Source organism: Dromaius novaehollandiae, chromosome 3 (genome assembly GCF_036370855.1).
Source record: "Dromaius novaehollandiae isolate bDroNov1 chromosome 3, bDroNov1.hap1, whole genome shotgun sequence".
In the NCBI taxonomy this organism is placed as follows: domain Eukaryota; kingdom Metazoa; phylum Chordata; class Aves; order Casuariiformes; family Dromaiidae; genus Dromaius; species Dromaius novaehollandiae.
Window position 1 is genome coordinate 103,067,135 of NC_088100.1, and position 21,129 is coordinate 103,088,263.

Genomic DNA, 21,129 nt, shown 5'->3' on the forward strand with positions numbered 1-21,129 from the left:
TCAAAATTACATAAGCTTTTGACCCAGCTTTCAAATTCAACTATCCCACCTCATTAGATTAAAAAAAAATCAGTTTTTTTCTTGTTGTTTTTAATCTCAGCAAGTCTGTTTCATTTCTACACTTACTCTTATTAAACGACTCTGGTAAAAGAAAACCAAAAAAAAAATCCATAGTTGGCACATTATATTTAAAATGCTACATTAAACAGTAATTCAAATCTAAATAAGTTAATTACAGACAAGAAGGTGGGTTCAAAAATGAGCTGCTCAGATGACAGGAACTATTAGTCACTATTTTGCAGACCAGAGGCCAGATATTTCAGTGGCAGGAATGACATCAGGAGGAAGCTACAGCTGTTGATCATCCAACATTTACTAGCAAAAACATGCTGAGCTGACGAAAAAAAAATAGTTAAAATTGCTAATTGCATCATCACAAAGTAAACAAATAGAGAAAGAGAAGAAGGTCTCCTACAGAAGGACAGAGGATGGAAAACTGGAAAAAATCTGCCATAAATCAAAGATCAGCATACACCTAATACTGTTATTGGGGCAAAGAGAGAAACGAGCAGTCTGGACCTCTTCAATGAAAGGGATGGTTAACTGCAATGCAGGGTGAGGGAAGGGATGGGCAGGGAACAGAGTTCAACAAATTCAAAAGGAAAACTAAGACTCACTGCCCACATAGGTAGGAGAGGATTTTTTTTTTTTTTTTTCTGTATTTGTGCAGTATCTTAAGGGGTTCTTGCCAGCTATCACTCACAGCTACTGAATCTTTAGTACAGCTAAGAAAGGCTTTATTAACAAGCCTACAGACAGCGTACAACTCAAGCACACAAGACCATTAAAAGGATATACTTCCATTACGATCCGTCTTCTATACAGTAGTTTAATTGAGCAAAAGCAATAGGCTATAGGCTACACACTGAAGACAAGAAGCAACAACCCATGCATATTATGGCTTCCCAGGCCTTGCAGAAATCCAATTTGCACCACATTTGAAACCCGCAGAGCTTCTGTTCCTTCCTAACAACTCCAAAACTAGTACTGAATTGAGGCTTAAATAGACGTGTATTTGGACACGAGTATATGGAATCAGATGACCGACAGGGAGGAGAGAACACCATCCATCCCATGATGTTTACTCTCCTTTCTTTCTCCCTGGTAAGCTAAGCCCGTATTTTTCCTCAATACAACTAGGAAGGTTTCCTTTATCCTGTCTCCTTGATTACTTGCAAATTCCCTCTGATGTCCTCTCTGATTGTGGCTTCTAACTCCACAGAAGTTGCAAAACGCCTGGCAATCATAGCTGACTGTGCACCTTCCTTATCAACTATTCCACATGTCTACATGTGGCAGTACCCCACAATGTGAGAAACTACCTAAGATGGAAGAAAAAAATTGTTTCAAGGGAAAGGTATCATGTACATACTCATTTTGAAATCATCACTTCATTAAGGAGCCAATATACACTAGTCTTAGTGAACTGTGACTTTCCAAAAATAACAGAAAATAAGTACAAATTGCATTAAGCATCTGCAAAATAAGGATTCTTGCAAGTATCCAACTACAAATAAAATGATTTTATTTCTGGAACACTGGAAGTAGAAAAGATTCTCACTTATAGATATTTCCCTGGAACATATCAATTTCTAATATTAAACATTTCTACTGCAGAACAGTTTAAAATGACCGTTCTTAATCTTTGAAAGTGTTTCACAGATCCAACTTTCTGAAGAATTAAAATAAAGGTCGTAACTGAAAAACTTAAGTCATGAGAACTAACAGGCAATTGAAAATAGCTAAAAAGGAAGAGTTATGCAGCTTATTTTGCTAGAAAAAATATATTTTAGCACATGACTAGAAGACCAGTGTCTGACACTGAAGCTTTCAGATCAGGTCTAAGTCAAAGAAAAAAGGCGGTGTGGGGGAAGCTTCTGCAGTTACCTAAAGTGTTTTACCTACTCTGGTTAAACGTAGTAAGAGTGCACAAACATGCAACCAGCTTAAAATGCATTAAGAAGTTTCAGCTGAAATATCGTAACTAACAACATGGCTCTGCTGTCCACTCCCAAATGCAAGGTAAAAAAATACTTGATTTAATGCTTTAATTGATTTATTCAAGTCGTGTTATCTGTCAACTAGTCAGGCTAATAGCTCAACTGCTGCAGCTCAGCTGACAGGTAGTAAGTTATTAAACCACAGTAATTCAGCTGTATATCCTCTAGTTTCCCTTCCCTCTGTCATTTCTCCTTAGGCAACCAGGCTGTCTCTTGTGCTTCATGGCCAACTGACTGAACTGATTATCAGTGAGAAAAGAATCAGTTCATACAGTTCTTCAAAGATCATTTCTAGATAGGAAACAGAATAATAAACCACAAAAGTGCACACAAAACCACTGCCATTAACACAGTTTTTAAAGAAGGAAAAAAGAAAATCAAGTATCTAGGTTTTAAGTTCACAGTGCCCCTTTAAATTCGGGGGGAGGGGGAATATAAATGCCTGTCTTCATTAAATTTTTTCACTGGTCTGAAATTTTCCAAAATGAGCACTTTTTTCTTTAAGAAATACTTGTGCTATTACATTTCTCCACACTAAGTGGAAACATTCAAATCAAAGCCTCAGACGCATGGCAGCTGAACCAGGAACACTGCTTCGCTCCACTATAAAAAGACAAAAACAATTCAAAGACAAATATTTGTCACTCAGGACACCTAAAAACCAGCAAGCGTTCCTCCACGATTCCCTGCTACTGCGAGGACACATTCTATAATGATACCAGTCCCGTGTCTCCAGCCTAACAATAGTTAGATTTCTGCAAATGTAAATGAAAGAAGACAAAGAAAGGAAGGAAGAGGAGCTCAGTCTTAGTTGGCAATTTGAAATCACGGTAAATTCAGTACCAGGCAAATCTGGTAATCCTGATCAGTAATAAAGTCTTTTACCCTTTAAATATACACAGAAATGGCTTAGTTATTAGAGATACTTCATTTGTGACTTAGTGTCCTAAGAAAAAGGATTCTACAGCAATGGATCAAGACGCAGCACGTAAATGCAAATAAATGCAGAACAGAAAGATTTGGCCTTCCCTTACATCAAGACGTCCAAAATGTATACAAGTCTCTAAAACATCAACAAAGCATTTTAAATAATCACTTGCACACTAAGCTTTTTATGAGCTGCTCCTTGCAGAGCTTAAAGAAGAAAAGAATAAAAGCAGTAAAAGAGGGTTTTTTCCACGCTGTAACTGAACCAGTGCATCTAAATGTAGCTATTGAGAGCACTCAGAACACTCGGCTGCTTTGTAATCATGTCCTTAACATACCTGCGTGTGTATAAGTGATACTATGAACAAATATCAAAGCACTTTAATAGTAGTATGGGCAAACGACTACTCAACTAACAGTTCAGTGGATTTATTTTATAGTCTTGAACATACCTGACAAATCTGTCAGTCTAGTAATCTGCACATTGCCTGCAAGTGAAAGTGTTTTGATTTGCATACCAATTAATATGAACAACTTCATATTACTGCTTCATACTTCATTTTGCATGTAGCATTTTAAGTCTTCAAAAATGTTTTGAGAATTTCTACCCTGCTTCTTCACTATAGTCAATAGTTTCACTACAGTGTGTGCCGTAAGAGCGCGCACAAATTTCTTTGGCATCCGAATGACTTCAGAAGTTGCAACTCAATATATTTTGAAATAAGAAACCCAGGTGTTCAGTAGTACTGTTCGCTAGTACTTATTTCTCCACTGAATGGAAAGCAGAAAAAGGAAAGCCTCCCGACAGAAGTTTCAACAGCTATTAGAAAACGGGCAGTGAAGGCAACGAGTGTAATTCTCATGGTGGCATTGCTAGTAAATCTAAATCTGAAAGCTACCATACTGGTTCCGTAAACAAAAAACAAGAAAAGACTGACACTTTATGGCAAGGTCAGGGAAATCCTTTAGTGTTCTTATCACAATTATTAAAAACCCAAACCCCGTAAAACGAAGAACTACATAATACGTTTGAAAATTACGATATTCTTCAATGTATAACTGATTTGGGTTTCCACATTATTTATTGTTTAGAGTTGAGTCTTTTAGGACACACACAAAGATTCACACCTTTCTTTTCCCCTTGAGGAACTAAGAACTTTTTCCTCCTGGGCTCCTTCTCCCACACACCCTGCTTGGTTTATTTTCCTTCCGATCACTTGTAAACACCCGAGTCCAGGAGAGAACAAACAATTTCAAGAAGTTGCAGATTAGCAACACTTCCATGGAAGCAGTATAACCTTTAATCAATCACTTGCAAACTTTTAGTAACAAGTAAACAGCATTATTATTTGGCGCACTCCTTCGCTTCCTCAAAAGTGACCTTGCTTTCTAAAAGAAGGAACTTTATTATTAGGTATAAAATAGTAACTGTAAATAACCAGGTCTCCACATTTTAAACATTCCTCCTCATAATCCAGCATTCATATCTGGTACAATATAACCCTGTTTTAGTGCTGTCCACGAAAGGCTAGCCAAAGCATGTTTCACCTAGAGTAGCTACATACAGCTGTTCAATTCATTTGTGTCTTCTTTGTAGATAGGATTCTTTGACAGCTGGCATTAAGAAATCCAAAAAGTGATGCCAAAGGTTAACTACTTAACATGCTTAGACCTCATTAAAAAATAAAAATTAAAAAAAAGTTTAAAAAATAGAAAGACATCCTGAAAGTAGGTTTGTTTTTTTGTTTTTTTTTTTTTTTTTTTAAACAAAAAGGCTAAAGGCATATGTGTCTGCAGATTGATGTACTTAACCATGGGGAAAAAAGGAATCAAAACAATTGTCTAAAATCATCATACAAATAGTATTTCACATTTATTAAGCAAGAATTCTAGGGTTAGAAGGCATTTAAAAAAATTATATAAATATATACAGACACACTATTGGAGAGAAAATAGCAGCTTCTCCTGTCCTATTCATTTCTTCCAAAGTTCATTCTTACTGACAGAGAAGCCTTCATATAATGTCGAAGTACGTACATGGCATACGGGTGATTTTAAGTAATATAAATGTACAATCCGGAAAAGAAGGGAAAGAACACATATACAACAGCATGTGATAGCCTTAAACACAGCTTTGCTTAACGTTATTTTTCTTGTGCTATTAAAGAATGCATTTTTTAATCAATAAAAGTATTGTAAATACCAATGCTACTACAATATATACATCCTAAGGTTGTAAAAACACAGTTTCAGACAGATGTTTGATTCCAAAAAAGCATCTTTTACAGCTAACTTGATTCAGACCTTTGTGATAATAATACACTGACTTCCACTGGCAGATTTTTTCTTTTCTTTCTACCAGTGAAAACGCTTATCACAGAAAAGTCAGAAAAGGAGAACAAGCTGGGGAAGAGAAACCTCCAATAAAGTAAGACAATTCCTATAGTATGGGTAATAAACTGAGTTTAATATGTCCCAGTCACCATCTTCATTTTCCTGCAGGAAACCATTTTGTGCACCTGCACATCTCATTTTAGGAAACAACATACACTTCCTTTTGTCTTCAGTTCTTGGCTTCCCCCTTCTATTTTTGCGGTTTTCACAGCTATAAACCACAGCAGCCAAGAAGCCACACCACTGGCCATTCTGCTGCTTCCAACATTGCAAAAGCAGCTCCCAAACCGAAGAACGGGACGGGGTGCCAGAGTCCTCCTGGAGGACCTCGGGCTCGTGCATCGGGCCACCGATGGAGGCAGCAAACCGTACAGCATGTTCCTCCCCAGGGACAGATAAAATACATTAACTACCCAGAGAAACATCACTACATTCATGAACGAATCCCCCAAACCTCTAATCCTGTACGTACTGCAGATGTTATAACGGCCAGAAAACCACTGCTTGTTTGCTGCCCAGAAGAATGAGAAGCAAAACAAGGGGGCAGTTTCCCACATTTCTCTCACTGCGAAGGAGTAGTTTTTCCTATTTTTAAACACACTTATGAAATGAAGCATTGGAACAATAAGTAAAGGTTATTAAAGGAAACCGAAAATGAAGTAAGCCGTCTTAGAAATTAAAAAAAAAAAAAAAATCTTAAGGAATGTCAAAATACCCTCAAAATACGATCTAGTTCAAGCACATTGTCACCAACATCCTGAAAATACTGATGAATCTGAATCAACAGTAAATACGCTTCAAATTAACTGCTATCATGTCAATTCCTATTTAAAGTTGATATTCAGTACCATTTTTGGTCACTCCTAGTTACGCTATACAAAGAAACATTGTCAATCCATGTCCAAAAATGGCGATTTCCAACAGTTTCTGGAGCTGCCTTTAAGATTACTGTAAACGAAAAAATGGCTCATGTGCAAAGGATGAAGTTTTGCCTTTTGCTGGCTAAATGCTTCTGGATGTTCTGGGATGACCAAAAAGCTCTGCTTCCGTTGTTCATGGTGTTAAAGAAACATATTTATGTCAAAAAAACCCAAAAAGTCTAGAAGAGTATCAGCTAAGTTCTTACACAGAGCAAAGACAAGATTAGCAGCTTTGCAAGACTACATTTTACACGGTGAGAAAGAAACCTATTCTGACAAGTCACAGGAGCACAAGTCTGCACGTATGACAAAAATCTTCTGAGGAATATTTTTCCACATACGTTCCATTGCTCCCTGTAGAAATATTAAGGATTGGAAAATATTAATCAGAAGAACAAGAACATAAAGTTTTCTACTAGTTTGCATCATGCAACACCACAATCAGAGACAAAGACAGAATACCATAGTCAATCCCTGATGCAAACAAGTCCAGCACTTGCTTAAACAGACTCTTTTAGCCAAACAAGGCCAATGAGCTCCACATTTCAGTCCATATCTACAAGGATAATTTTTTTTCTTTTACGAGTGAGAAAAGATTCGCACTCAAGCAAATGACTTGATACATCAAATCCACAGAACGTGTTTTTGCTTTTCTTTTTTTAAACACAGAAGTCAGACTCTTGCAGTTCCATCCACGACATGTACATTTATTCTTAACAAGAATGTAGTCCAAAATCAGATTTGCATAAATTCATAGCACAATCTTAAAATCACCTTCAGTGTATTGTATATTGGAACTACAGTATTTTAAATACAGTTATAATGCAAAATTATGGTAAGTTGAGAGAAAGTATGACTATAAGACTGTTTTATGAGAAATAGCCTGGCTTTTCTACAATTAAAAAGAAAAGTCATTTTGAACATAGGGACATTTCAGAATACAACACCATTACAACAATTCAAGCACATTTCTCTTTCTAAAAGGCTGAGTACCTTGGAAAAGCAGCTGTAAGAAGAAAGCGTTTCTTTTCCCACAAAACATACCAATGCAGCTTAGTAACTAAAAAGTGCTGCAAATATCGTCTGCTCACTGTCGTCGTTACCCTTATGGACCTTTGAAGTAAAAAACAGTTGGCTGTGGCTTTATATTTTTAACGACTCTTACCCAGCTCATTGCTACAGCACTTTACAAGCTCTGAACCATCAGACAGAACCGGAGCTGACAAACAGGGTCTGCCACATCAAACACAGTAACACACAGCAACCACTTCTATGCACACATTTTTTTTTTTTTTTGGAAGATTATAGGTATCTCTCTGAAAATTCCCACCTGCTGCGTAAGATGAAGAATTGGTACCTTCCCAGACTCAAGTCTGAAAAAGTTTAGAGGCAGGCCTTCTCTTTACATATATCCAGAAAGAGTGAGAAATAAAGGGGACAGTTTCATTTAGAAGACAAAAAGGGACACGGCAGTCTGAAATTCAAGATGTCAACACTGGTGACTTCTGCTTTAAGTAACTTGGGGAGGTGGGGGGAGCACAAGTCCAACTGCAGCCAGTCATTACTGGTGTACCCCAGTACTTGATGCTGGGGACAGCACTGCTCAATATCTTCATTAGTGACCTGGATGACGGGACAGAGTGCACGCTCAGCAAATTTGCTGATGATACAAGATGGGGAGGAGTAGCTGATACACCAGAGGGCTGTGCTGCCATTCAGAGGGACCTCGACAGGCTGGAGAAAGGGGCAGAGAGGAACCTCATGAAGTTCAACAAGGGAAATGCCAAGTCCTGCCCCTGGGAAGGAATAACCCCAGGCACCAGGACAGGCTGGGGGCCAACCAGCTGGGAGCAGCCTTCCAGAGAAGGTCCTGGGTGTCCTGGTGGACAACAAGTTGGACATGGGCCAGCAACGCTCTCTCATGGCCAAGACGACCAATGGCATCCGTGGCTGCATTAGGCAGAGCTTTGCCGGCACGTCAACACAGGTGATCCTTCCCCTCTACTCAGCCCTGGTGAGGCTGCATCTGGAGAGCTGCATCCACTGCTGGGCCCCCCAGCAGAGAGGAGACACAGACATATTGGAGCGAGTCCAGCCAAGGCTCACAAAGCAGGGACTGGAGTATCTGACATATGACGAGGCTAAGAGGGCTAGGGCTGTTTAGCCTGGAGAAGAGAAGGGGGTTAAACCAATGTGCATAAATACTTTGGAGGGGGAAGGGTAGTAAAGACGACAGGGCTAGACTCTTCCCTCTGGTATCCAGCAACAACATAAGAGGCAATGGGGACAAACTGAAGTCACATGAGCCTCCCCACTGGATAAAACAAAAGGGCAAGACAGCACAGAGACAGAAAAAGATGGGACAACGGCAGCACCTGTTGGACCAGAACAAACTCTTACAGAACCGCATGCTCCTGTTGGCTGGAAGACCAGCTGGGCAAGTCCCATTGGCCCAATGTACAAAGTGTGACCAGCACAAGTCACTAAAGCCACCTTCTAAATTGCAGTGCATTTCTTAAAAATAAATAAATAATAAATAAATAAATGAAAATGTATATACATCTCATTAAACGTATGGTCTTTAGACCATGGTAAGTGTGGGGTTTTGTTCTTTTAAAGAACTTCAGAATGTGGTAAAAATGTGTAACCTCTCATTCTTTCCCTTTCCTCTGTAAACTTAAGTACAAAAAAGGAAAAATAAACATCCTTGTTGTAAGCACTCTGTGCCCCACACTCTGCAGAACCACTAGGCCAGCAGGAATACAGTGAGAGTTGTTTGACTTGTTGTGGCTTTTTTTTTTTTTTTTTGGTCATCTGAGGAAAGCAAACTAAGGAAAACAAGAAATACTTCCTCTCTTTTTAAGAGAGTACTCTGAAAGCACACCCACTGTCACAATTATAAATTACTGCATCAAAACACTAACCTGAGCTGTTTTGCAGAGTCAACTGTCTACGTAGCAGAATCTACCCAGGGGCAGTATCACACACCACAATAGTATTACTAGTTTCCTTTTGAGTCACTGGCAACGGTATGCATTACTAATTTGATCCTGCTGCTTGTCCTTTCAGATGTGAAATTCCCAGTGATGGCAAGGAAAGTCATTCATAAGGTATTTTTGAGACACCTTAACAGCTGGTGGAGGAAAAGGCAGAGCTACCATCATGCACTCTAACACAGGTAACAAATAAGGGATCAAAAGCAGGTCTTCTCAATCAAGCTTCAAAGTAGACAGAGATCAAAGAATACACCCAGGTTCAAGGCCCTAGCTAATGGAACATTTTTCAGAATGTGTAATCAATGCCAAAAAACCCCACTATATCCAAATCAACTATGTGGAAAATCTCTTTAAGGTAATGGTCTAGTCAAAGCAAATGACTTGTGAAGTATCAGTCTTGTTTCCTTTGGAGAGGAAAAACTATAGTCTTTAAAAGCAGGGGGAGTGGTTGAAACCCACTTTGCAGCCTCAGCTGTTAACTCTGAGGATCTTGATCACAAGAGAAACAGAAGAAATGCAAGATGTGAACTAGTTGGTCTAGTGCAAGGCAGCTAAAGCAAGCCATTAATTAGCAAGCCAACCTACTGGGCCACAGTACTCTCAGAGTTTCCATTCAACTGTTCTGCTGCTTATGCAGAGCTGTGCATTGCAGCATCACAGGACTTTCTACTAGGAAACAGAAATTATTCTCTATACCATGCAACTATGGTCTGCACTGTGTAGTCCAGGAAAATATTAGTACTGGGGAAAATGGACAAAAAAAAAATCGAAAAAAAAATACACTCACAGGACAGAAACAAGCCTTCAAACAAATAACTGGGGAGAACCTGTAATTCTGTTTCAAGGAAAAAAAGATGAGAGTAGCAGACTGTTATGGCTATGAAAAAATAAAGACAAGAATTATTTATTACTATACACAGGTAAGTAATCAGATGTCACCAGTAGGTTCAATCAGGTTTTCCCACAAGGGAACATAAAATCAAGTGCTAACACATGAATGTGGGTCCAAAGGACAGAGTAATGACTATTTTCAGAGATTAGGCCTGTGGTAAACAAAACAGATGGCTGCAACTTGTGCATGCTGGTTATTCTTTCAATTACACCTAGATAACGCTATGCTGCATGCTAAATGCTTAAGGCCATTACTGATCACTGTCAAAGGTAATATGTAGCAGGCTTAGAGGTACAAAGGACAATAGACATGCTGCAGCAAGGAGAAGTTCTAACCAGATAATGAAAAAAATTCTTCAAAATCGTTGAGGATTGGAAGAAGTGCCAATAGGCTGTGAAGTCTCCATCCTAGGAGATACTCACAACTTGACTGGATAAGGCCCTGAGCAACCTAATGTAACTACAAAGCTGGTCCTGCTTTAAGCAGGGAGTTGGACCAGATGATCTCCATTATTCCAACCTCAAATCTACAATTCTGTAAGATGATTGTATAGAAATAGAGGAAATCATTTTTTCAATAAGATTTCATACTTTCAGATGTGAAAAAGCCTCAAAATGCTACATGCCTTATATCTCTGACTTGAGGTCTGCTGAGTCCTACCAGGACACTTAAGAGGCTACCATCCCTCCAGCAGAGACATCAGACTTAACAGCCAAGCCCACAGTTAAAAGCCATCAACTTCAGTTTATTTAATATACGGGGTTGTGACCTCTGGAAACTGAGGACTCAGATTGACAGTGCTTGCTAGATTTAACTGTGATAGCCAAGAAGGGTATTCACTTCCTCCCCTCCACACAGAAATCCAAGAGACCATGAACCACAAACCTCTGCCTGTGTTGCAAAACCCCTTTCAAAGTGGATAGATTGCAATCCTTACTGCTTCTGGATAGCAATACATGAGACCTGGAAAGAAGGAAGTTCTTAGAAAGTTTATATAAATCTCTGGTAGCTGCTACACTGCCCAAAATGAATGTTTGATAAAATTTGCACAAGACTGTCAATTATTTAAGATGACATGAAAGCTTTATAATAACTTTCTCTATAAGCTGCTGCTCCATTTAAACTGCTGTTTAAGTTAAAGGAGAAAAAAAAAAAGTGGAGTACTTGGAAAGCTACAGTCCTATGCATGCAGAAGATCATGCTACTACTTAGTCTCGTTTTCCGTATCAGCCCAGATGAAAACATGGCTTTAAACAGCAAGTAACTGGTGGCTTACGGCAATGAACATGCTCAGAAAGGAATGGCTATTTCTTTCCCTTTCAAGATTTGTAGATGTACAAGCTTCCCATATGATTTCAAGGAATCCAGAACATTTAGAAGCTTTTTGAAGAAAAAGCTTGTCTTTTCCTAAAAAACAACAACCACCAAAATAATGTGACATACTCAGCAACCTCACAACAAAATATCCCAACACAATGCAATAGTAAAATCCTTCCACTGACAGCAGAAAAACTTAACAGAATTTAGTTATTACCTATTGCACAAGAGGCTGGAGAGCCTAGCTAGCAATGAAGACACATGAGCTGGAAGTCCCAATCTTAGAATTTCCATTTCTAACTACAAATTTGAAATTATTGTATATTTTGGGACCACAAACCTTTTGGAGAGCTATACTACAGTATCTTTCAAGTTAAACACATGCAGAATGCAGAAATTTGGTACCAGATTGCACTAAGAGGGAGAGCAATTTCTCACAGGCAGCACGTTATTCTAGTGTGCTTGCATTTTGCCTAGCTAACCTAATCAAAGGTTTTTCAGTACCAACAAATTTCTCTGAAGTACCTTGAGGTTTATCAAATACAGAAACCAGAAAACTGTAATAGGACTGGAAGTGAGTGAACACTCTTTTCCTTAAACAAGATGTGGAACTCACCTAAAACAACTGAAATGCTGCATCCCTCTGTGCCAAACCTAATTAAATAGGATGGTGAAAAGGCTTGATCCAACCCCAGGTGTTCAACTACTTAACTCTACGATGATACCAACGGGACTGGGAGCAGCCAAGGATTACAGCCAAAAGGGTAAGAATCAAGAAAAGCTGCCAAAGTGACTACAAGTAAGAACTGAGAGACCGCACTTCTTCGAATACATGCTAAGTGGGGAAAAAAACCAAAAACAAACAAACTACCCCCCCAGAATTAAACTACTAAGCAAGGAAACTCTCTTATTCTTCAAATTCAAATGGGCTCAGAAAAATATGATTTTGCGAGTTTTCTAAAGAAGTCAGACTGATTCAGAGAAACACCAGACTATCATCACTTTCTCGCCCTAATGGAAGCAAACTGAATAATAAAAAAATAAATAAAACTGCTGATGGTTCTGGTCAAGAAGACCAACAATATTATTACTGGAAATGAAGATTTTGGAGGTCATAAGAAGACCCCTGTAGTCCAGCTCTGGTCATTACTTTTTACTTATCTAAATCAACTTCAGTTTCCTCTTTGTATTCTTCACATCTTGCTTAAATCACTACAAAATGCTATTGATGCTGTGCCTTGTTACACCACTGACATTTTCCAGCTCTGTTCATGATACACTATAAATAATCAACATATAAAAGAAATGCTACATGCATTTGAGCAACTCTTTACTTTCAGATTATCTCTCTTAAATGGCCTACATAGCAAAGGCAAAGGGCAATTACATGCATTTGTTTACTGTCTCCCTCCAGTCACCTCAGAACTGAGGAGCTTGTTTCCCTTTGAAGGGCATCGATCATTTAAACCTCCTCAACTCGGCCAAACACAGACAGAGAAACAGATCTACCGAGTGTCTGAACAGTCATAAGAAGAGAAATATATAATCACACAATGCATTCTGAGATTGCAAGAGTAGGATAACTTGAAAAAAAAAAAATCAATATTCACAAACAATAAAACCAGGTACTGATCAAGCAGCTGCAGCTGCTCCTCATGCACCTTTGTGCACTACTCCAATTCCAATCACCATATACCAGAAAACAGACCCAAGTGATTGGACAATTTCAAGTTGCAATGTGGAGAAAAAACTTAAAAATGAAAGGCATGCAAAGAAGCAAAAAATTAACTGGATACAGATGCAAGGAAGTACAGGGACAAACCTTTTAAAGGAAGCTTTGAATGCTTGCACCATTAGGTTTCAAGGACTTCATTAAACTTCTCACCCACACTATAAGCTTTAAAACAAAAAAGTTGTAACATGAACAAGAACTGCAAACACTTCCCCTTGGACTTTTTGGATACTATGTCAATTTTTTCAAGTAATAGATTTTATAAAGGACAGGAAAAAATACCGTTCAGTTACTACAACTTTAATCAAAATAATTTAATATTAAACAATAAGAAGTTAATGGTGCAGTTTAACATAACAGCAGATTCCTAAATTCAATTTCATATTTGTGTGTATGTAAGTCTCATTATTAAAACAGGAGGCCACTGTAAGTTTGGAAAGCACGCTGTAGAATATGTAACAGAATAATTCCAGCTGGGAACTTAAACTACAAAAAATATTAAGTACCCTTACTGGTACAGTGCAGCAGAAGATCCGAGCTAACAGACAACTACCGTATCATATTTAAATCCGTGCCCCAGGTTACTCCATAGTAGTTCAGTGACTCTTAAGAAATAAATGTCTCATCACATTTCAGGTTGCCAATAAGCAGAAGTCCTTCACTGTAAAACCAGAAGAGATGCGTTAATGACACTCTCAGGCTGTCACAAATGAAGTAACCATAAGGAAAAAAAGAAACCCCAGCCTCCCTTGTTAAGATTTTTCTGGCTGATGTACCTCAGAGCAACAAAGAAAGTTTGTTGTTCCTAATCTGAAGAAAGAAAAAAAAAAAAAAGTTTAACTCTCTGGCACATATTACTATTACCAAAAAAAAAAAAAAAGTTCCTCTCACACTTGCTGGCAACCACAAAGAATATCTTGGATTTGCGGGTGACAATCTTACTTGAAGTTTCAGGAGCAGACTTCTACTTTTTGCTGACTTAAAATGGTCAGACTCAACACAAACAAATATATTCAAACATTTTGAATAGCGTGCTCTGATATCTACCCTTCAGGTCCCAGTTCTGGAATATGCTGCTGCATGACAGTAATTGTGGCTTTTCCTCCTCTCTCTCTTCTCACTCCCCAGATAAAATCCACATCCTCCAGGTTAAAAAAACAAAAAAGTTTCCTTATAGGTTGGAAGCAAATGCTAAAAATGACATCAGAGGAGTGCTGAAAAAAAAAAAAATGAGAAGAAAGTTCCAACTGTTTCAATTAAAAATAGTAGAGCAACAGTCCCTCTGGAGAGCATCCCAGTAAAGGGATGGGACAACTGAGTTGTGAAAGAGATCGTGGAAGCCAGCTTCTCTATTTTGAACACTCCAAGTGTGCCACAAACGCAAGGAGACATTATGAATCTCAAAATCCAATTTTACAATTAAAGGATTTATTTAATACTCCCGAATCAGTAGATATCTACTGGCATTTTAAAGTACTTTACAGCTAACTTGTCATATTCTGCAGCTACAAGTGTCTTCACATATTTAGAAAGCACTTGTCAAAAACATTACAGATCACACTCTCCTCAAACAAACAAAAAAAAAAAAGTAGGCAAAAATAAATGTATTCAGGTCAAACACTCACACAAAGAATTTGGTCAATACACTTCAAATATCCAGTTCTGTTTATCGAATCAAATCCTCTAGACTTTTGTCAAAGAAATCCCGCCTCAAAATAAATCTAGAGAGGGACCAGACACTGATTTACCACGCTGTTTTTCCCAAAATACCAGAAAAGGACAGTAGTGAGACTGAAAAAGGAGGGACAACGCCACCTGACACGGTTCTTCCTTTACCATACCAGCCACCCCAATAACTCCTACTGTTCCTACAGTGACACACTGTGACACCGCTCATGGTAACACCAACTTGGCTCAGCATAAGTATAAAGTTTTAGCAGGCTGTTAAAATCTTTACAAAGAACATGAGCAACAGAGGGAGAAAGACATATTTCAATATTTTCTTTCTCCCAAAAAGATGAGGAAAATTTGATGAGGCAAAGGTGCTTCTCTAGCCTGTGAAAACCTTGTCAAACTTCAGAAGCCCCATAAAAGCATCAGGCAATCTTTAAAAAAAGTCCATGACAACAGATTTCCCAGGGTAAAAACTTTGCAGCCTGTAACATTCCCTTCCTACATTGCTATGTTAGGAGACTGATATATTAGGTTTGATGATGTGAATAAAAGTCTCAAATACTGAAAATATTCCTCCATTTATTTTCAAGTAATCCATTACATGGGAAAGGCTTAACAGACAGACTTTTTTTAAGTTATAATTTCATCTAAAAACATTTTTAGAAATGTGAACTAAATTTCATAGGGCCTTCACAGCACCTAAGTGTATATCCAGGCTATTACTATATTTATTTTCAAGTAAAGCTGTCGCTAGGAGGGACAATAGCTGAATTTTTAGTAGTGCCAGAGACAAGCACAGAAAATAAAAATGGATACATCACCCAAATGAAAAGAATGCATTTAGCAGGGAGACTGGCAGATACCAGAGCTGGAATTTTGCCAGACCATCTCTCTACATATATTTATGCACATCAAAATAGACCAAATTCAGGCACAAAATTCAAGAGGCCACCTCTCTAACGTAATGCCTTCACATGTACCACACAATGGTACAGGGCCATTCTTGACAGAACGTCACATCGCTTCCCACCTACGCCTTTGCTCTCACCAAGATCTCTCCAAATACACTCAAATACACCTCGAGCTTCATGTTTCCACATATCCCTAGGCCAGATTCATAACAGACTTTCTCTTTGGCTCTGTCCTGCCTACAGAAATCTGGGAATCACTGTTCTCTTTCAAGAGTTTCAGCTAGGTTGATCCACTTCAGCTCCTCCTCTTAGGAGGCTATGACAACCCTTATTTAGATGCAAAGTGAGTACAAAGCCTTAAAAAACATTAATTAGTTTTAAGTTCTTTTACCACCTTGTCCTTTTTTTCCTAATATTTAGACTAAATAACTGTCTACGCATACCTCTTGCATCTAAAAGGCTATGATAAACAAAGTGGTCAAAACATCTTCTAAAGGAAGGAATGCTCCTTCACACACCTTCTGCCACTGCTGGAGTAGCGGGTCGTTCCAGAAGCAGCAGAAGTAACAAAGCCTGGTTTCCCAAAAGCTTGTTGCCCAACCTTCTCCTCCCCAACACGCCAGACAAGGTAAGACAGCACTGTGGCCAAATCTGAAAACACATACGCACTGACTGGCCATGCAGCAGTCATCAAATAAGAGAGACAGTTGACAAATTCCGCCTGCTTCTCAAATGAGGCACTAACTTGGGTCTCTCTTGCCTGCTTAGCTGTCAATTTTCATAAAACTTGCAAGAACACCATGAGCTGTGAAATTCAAAACATCAGGTCAGCCTCAGTCAAATTTGCAAGGAGGCAAATGAGAAGTATGGGAGTGGTGAGAGAAAGAAGAGATGATAAACAAGCCAGTAGCCGAATCCCGTAAGGAAACAAGGCTAAAACCACTGCTGCTTATCTATCTACATATATGATAAAATACCCAAGTCATCAAATTTGACAAGAAAATCGTGTTCAATGGCCTACCTCAAACACCATCCTCAAAAACATAACTGTTGCTTAAATAACTAAAAAAATCTATTTTTAATATTAATGGGGTTTTTTTTCCAGTTGTGTCAAGCAAACACAGATACCAGACTTTCACAGGAACGGCACCTGCTTGCAACTTCTGGGTGCTGCAAAACAAATGAAACTAAATTTAAAAAGCTCAGACAAATCCTCCTTTGACCACCAAAAGTAAAGAATAAAAATAAATAAATAAATAAATAAAAAAGACCGGCCAAGCACTCAGTCAAGCCCTCATCCTAATAATTCAATTTTCCAGAAACTGCCTCCTCCCGAGCAGCAGCACTGGCCCTTGTTCTTAGAACACCATTTCTATTTTTAGATCTACGTAAGCCAGAAGCAGTAATAAAGCTATTAATCTTTCCCATTCCCATCTACCTAAATTACAAAACTGGGGTGAATCTCTAATTCAAACTATTAGAATTGTTATACAGGGACAAATTTCTTATTTTTTATAAGCATAACATTTAAACAAAAAGTTTCAAGATTGCATTGTATGACTCAAAAGAAGTGAAATCATTGACACTAGCTATCTTGCAAAGTAAATATTTGTGAAAAGATATAATGAAAATATTTAAGAAAAAACAGGCACTGCAGTCTTATTAAATCTTATCAGATCTTAATTTATTACCTTTCAATGACATTAAAAGTCCCCTTCTTTACAGAGGCAGAGAGATCATCACTTTGTATTCTACTCCATTTCACCCAGAAAATAGATTCAGTTCAGTTTCAGTTCAAGTTCAGGTGAATTAAATTGTTCCAATTTGATTTCAGCTTGAATTAATGAACTTCTCAGCACTCTCAAAGCCCCCTCTTAGTTATTTTAAAGCTATTGAGAGAAGAACAGCAAAGTGTGAAGTTGCACCACTGATGTCTCATGTTATTCTCCATCTTGTTCTTTATATATTTCATAATACAATGTATCAGTTATGCAGTGAGCCAAGAGTTTCACTGAGCTCTCCATCACAATACTAATCTCTATCCTAATCTGCTACTTAAATGTTTATTACTTTGAACTGGTCAACACAACTTCTTCAGCAATTTGTTGGTTCTTCACATAGCTTAACTACTTCTGAAGTTCTTCACAATTGTCTCTATAGCTGACAAACCTCAAACAACTAAGCGTACAACAGCTTCAGAGGAATCCCACTGCTGAGCTTTCACCACCACGAAGGTTCCTCTATCAACCAGTTTTCAACTCACGACAGCCCTTTGCTCTCACTCTGAAATGTTTGTGAAAAAAGTACAGCCTTGCATGCAGAATCCCTCACTGGCATCACAGAGCATTTTCAGGCACGCAAACAGATCTCCCTTATTTATATCAGCAACTGCATATATAAATGGCTGGAATATTATCTTGACTGTGGTGATTGCAACAGCAGTGCAATTACACGCCTTCGCAAACCTGCATTTGAAATGTCATCTTATGCATTAGAGTTTTAACTCCACTGTAATAAACACAAACAGATTACATATCGTGGAGCTGTATTTTGGCTCAGTTTGCACAGGAAAGTTACACCAATAAGCTTATATTCCATAAAGGATTTACCAGCTGCTCGCCCTAATCAAGGTTACACAACTCTTCCATTTTTAAGATATTTTCAGCTGCTTAAAGCCTTGCCAAACCAACTTTTGGCAAGATGTCTTTCTCTCACACACACCTGACAGAGAAAGGGAAAGTGACATATTTTGTTCATTTGAGTTTCATTCTAAAAAAGCAATTTCTCAGAATAAAGTAACAGAGAAAATGGGTTTACCCATGTTAAACATGGATTTTGCTTCTCCAGTTTTCTTGAAAAGCTAAAATTTTTATGTTTTAGAGCAGTTCTATTAAATATATACGAGAACGAGAAATTACTGCTTCGACATCAAGGCACAATGCAAAGGCATAAGGCCTCCTCATGTTCAAACACAGACCCAATTGCAATGAAAGAGCAGAAAAAAATTCCTACTCCATACACTCCAAAGTATCTAGAGATAAATGGTTTAACTCCTTAAGATTCTGTTTCTCTTCCAGATTAGAAATGGACAAGACCTTCCCTGCAAGTATTTGGCATGCTTCCTAAGAGCCTGGCATAAAGAAACAGAGTAAGAAAAGGTACAGAGAACAGGGAGACATCCCTCAGGTATTCTTAGTCCTATCCTTCCAGGCACTCGACAAGCAAAAGTAACATGACTAGCATGAATAGAAACATTAAAAACAAAGTCAGGCCTAGAAGAAGCAGGAGGAATGAAAACACATCACAGAAATAGCAAACTCAGCCCTAAGCAGGAAGGGAACCCAGAATTTCCACAACTTTGTATTTCTTTGGCTGTTAGCACGTAAGTCAGTGCTGGCATCCCACAGGCATTCCTTGATTTAAAAATAAATAATTTTCCTTCGCATCCTTCTGTATTGGTATTCCTCAGCAACATCACCTTTACTATCTTTACATAGAAGTGTCAGATCCGGCATGCTTTAAACATTTCTTGTTTTATCCAGAGTAGGTGAAACACAGAAACAGGGATCAACCTACACTAAAAAAAAAAAAAAAAAGGAAGCAAATAGCAACAACAAAAATATCACTAGCAAAAAAATAAGTGTGTGCTTTTACTCCAAGTTTCTGTCCCAGCAGGCAGTATTTTTCTAAAAATAAAATTTACAGACCATTTCAATACTTAATCTTCTGGAATGGCCCTTTCTAGTTAAATGATGCAAGAGGAAAATGAAAGATAAGCTTACTTCTTTTGACACGCTGCTGACACTAGATGAACTACAAAGCAAAAACTATGGCAAAGCCTGTTCACGTTTCAAAAACGAAAGATAGGAATTTTCTGGAGTGATTTTATACATTATTAAAGCAAGACAACGGTCCTTCTATTGCAACCCCCTTCCTGACACACACAGCATGTGCACGAAGAGGTTTATAGTAAGCTTACTGTACTCCTCCTACTCCTCATCCTCCTCTTACGCAAAGGTATAGTGAACCTTTGCTCCTAGGCCACAGTAAAAACAGCTCCAATGTCCTAACTCGTTCAACTCCTTCAACTCTCCTTACCAAGACAGCTCACAAATGACACACAAACTCCCTTTACAAATAGTAAAATAAGTTCAAAGATCCCAGCTTTATCTCAGCATAACCTACGTATAAATTAAGCACATCACAGAAAGCTGCATTTAAAGCCAAGGATTACCTAGAAATTCAACACACAGACATAACATGACCTAAAAGTTTCTGTCTGATATGCTGCTTTCCAAACCTACTGGAGTCACATCAGGTGTCTCTGTACATTCAAACAAAAAACAAAACAAGAACTGCTGTGTTTCCCCATTTCACACACTGCCTGACTTTCCTTTCCACACACAAGTGGTGATCATTTCTCAAAATGAAATACTGCCAATTAAAGTTATAACTGCAGGAAGAAAGGAGAGTAGAGAACAATGGCAGGGCTGGAAGTATAGATAGATCTCCTCCCAAAGTAATACCTCCTGCCTTGTTTTGGGCAAAAAATTCACTTTATCTCATCTGCTGTTTTGCAGCTTTTGCTGCGCTTCCTGCCCGAAGCGTGGGGCTGGCCAGACACGAGAGGCAGAGCAGGCAGCAGGCACGCTCCTTCCGCCAGTGTGGTGGCATTGCACGCCAGACGATTCCACCTGTACCTTTTACAGTTCTAGAAGACTGAAATTTTCTTAATCTTAGCAGAAAGATTAAGAGTTACGAGTCTGTCATCTGGTGAAGTGGAAACAAAGAAGATTCTGAATTACAGAAAAAGTTGGATGGCTGCTGAAAAAAAATACATAGTGGTCACAACAAACAAGTCAGCCAACAAATTTTAATATATCTGGGGAGAGGGGAAGGGAAGACCACGACTAGAAATCCAAATTTCAAATTTACTGCACCTAGCCGAACATAAAAGGAAGGAGGAAAGGCAAACTCCTCACCTGACAGAAACCATGTTCTTAGATACTGTTGAGATATCATCTTGCTTGCTGACACAGACCAGTAACAGGCAATAACACTTGATTAGCTCACCTTCTCCTGAGCACTGCATCATGATGCCAGCAAGCTTTCTCACACTGCCAGGATTTTTTGGATGGCAGCAGAGGTATATTACTCTTCCTTTCATCAATCACAGCTGACCAGCCTGGCCAGTTTTATTGCGAGACTGTGTTCGTTGGCAAGAGGCTGAAACAGAGGGTAGTCCCGAGCTGCCCCCTTCCTCTTGGCTGCTGGAGTACAGCACGCTCCAAGCGCATCCCCTCCCA

General features: G+C 38.6%; 1 protein-coding gene across 6 annotated transcripts in view; it reads right to left on the minus strand.

The window, feature by feature from the left end:
- LPGAT1 (lysophosphatidylglycerol acyltransferase 1) overlaps positions 1-21,129 on the minus strand; it is a 69,110-nt gene that overhangs the window by 42,681 nt on the left and 5,300 nt on the right. The gene's annotated exons all lie outside the window — the stretch shown is intronic.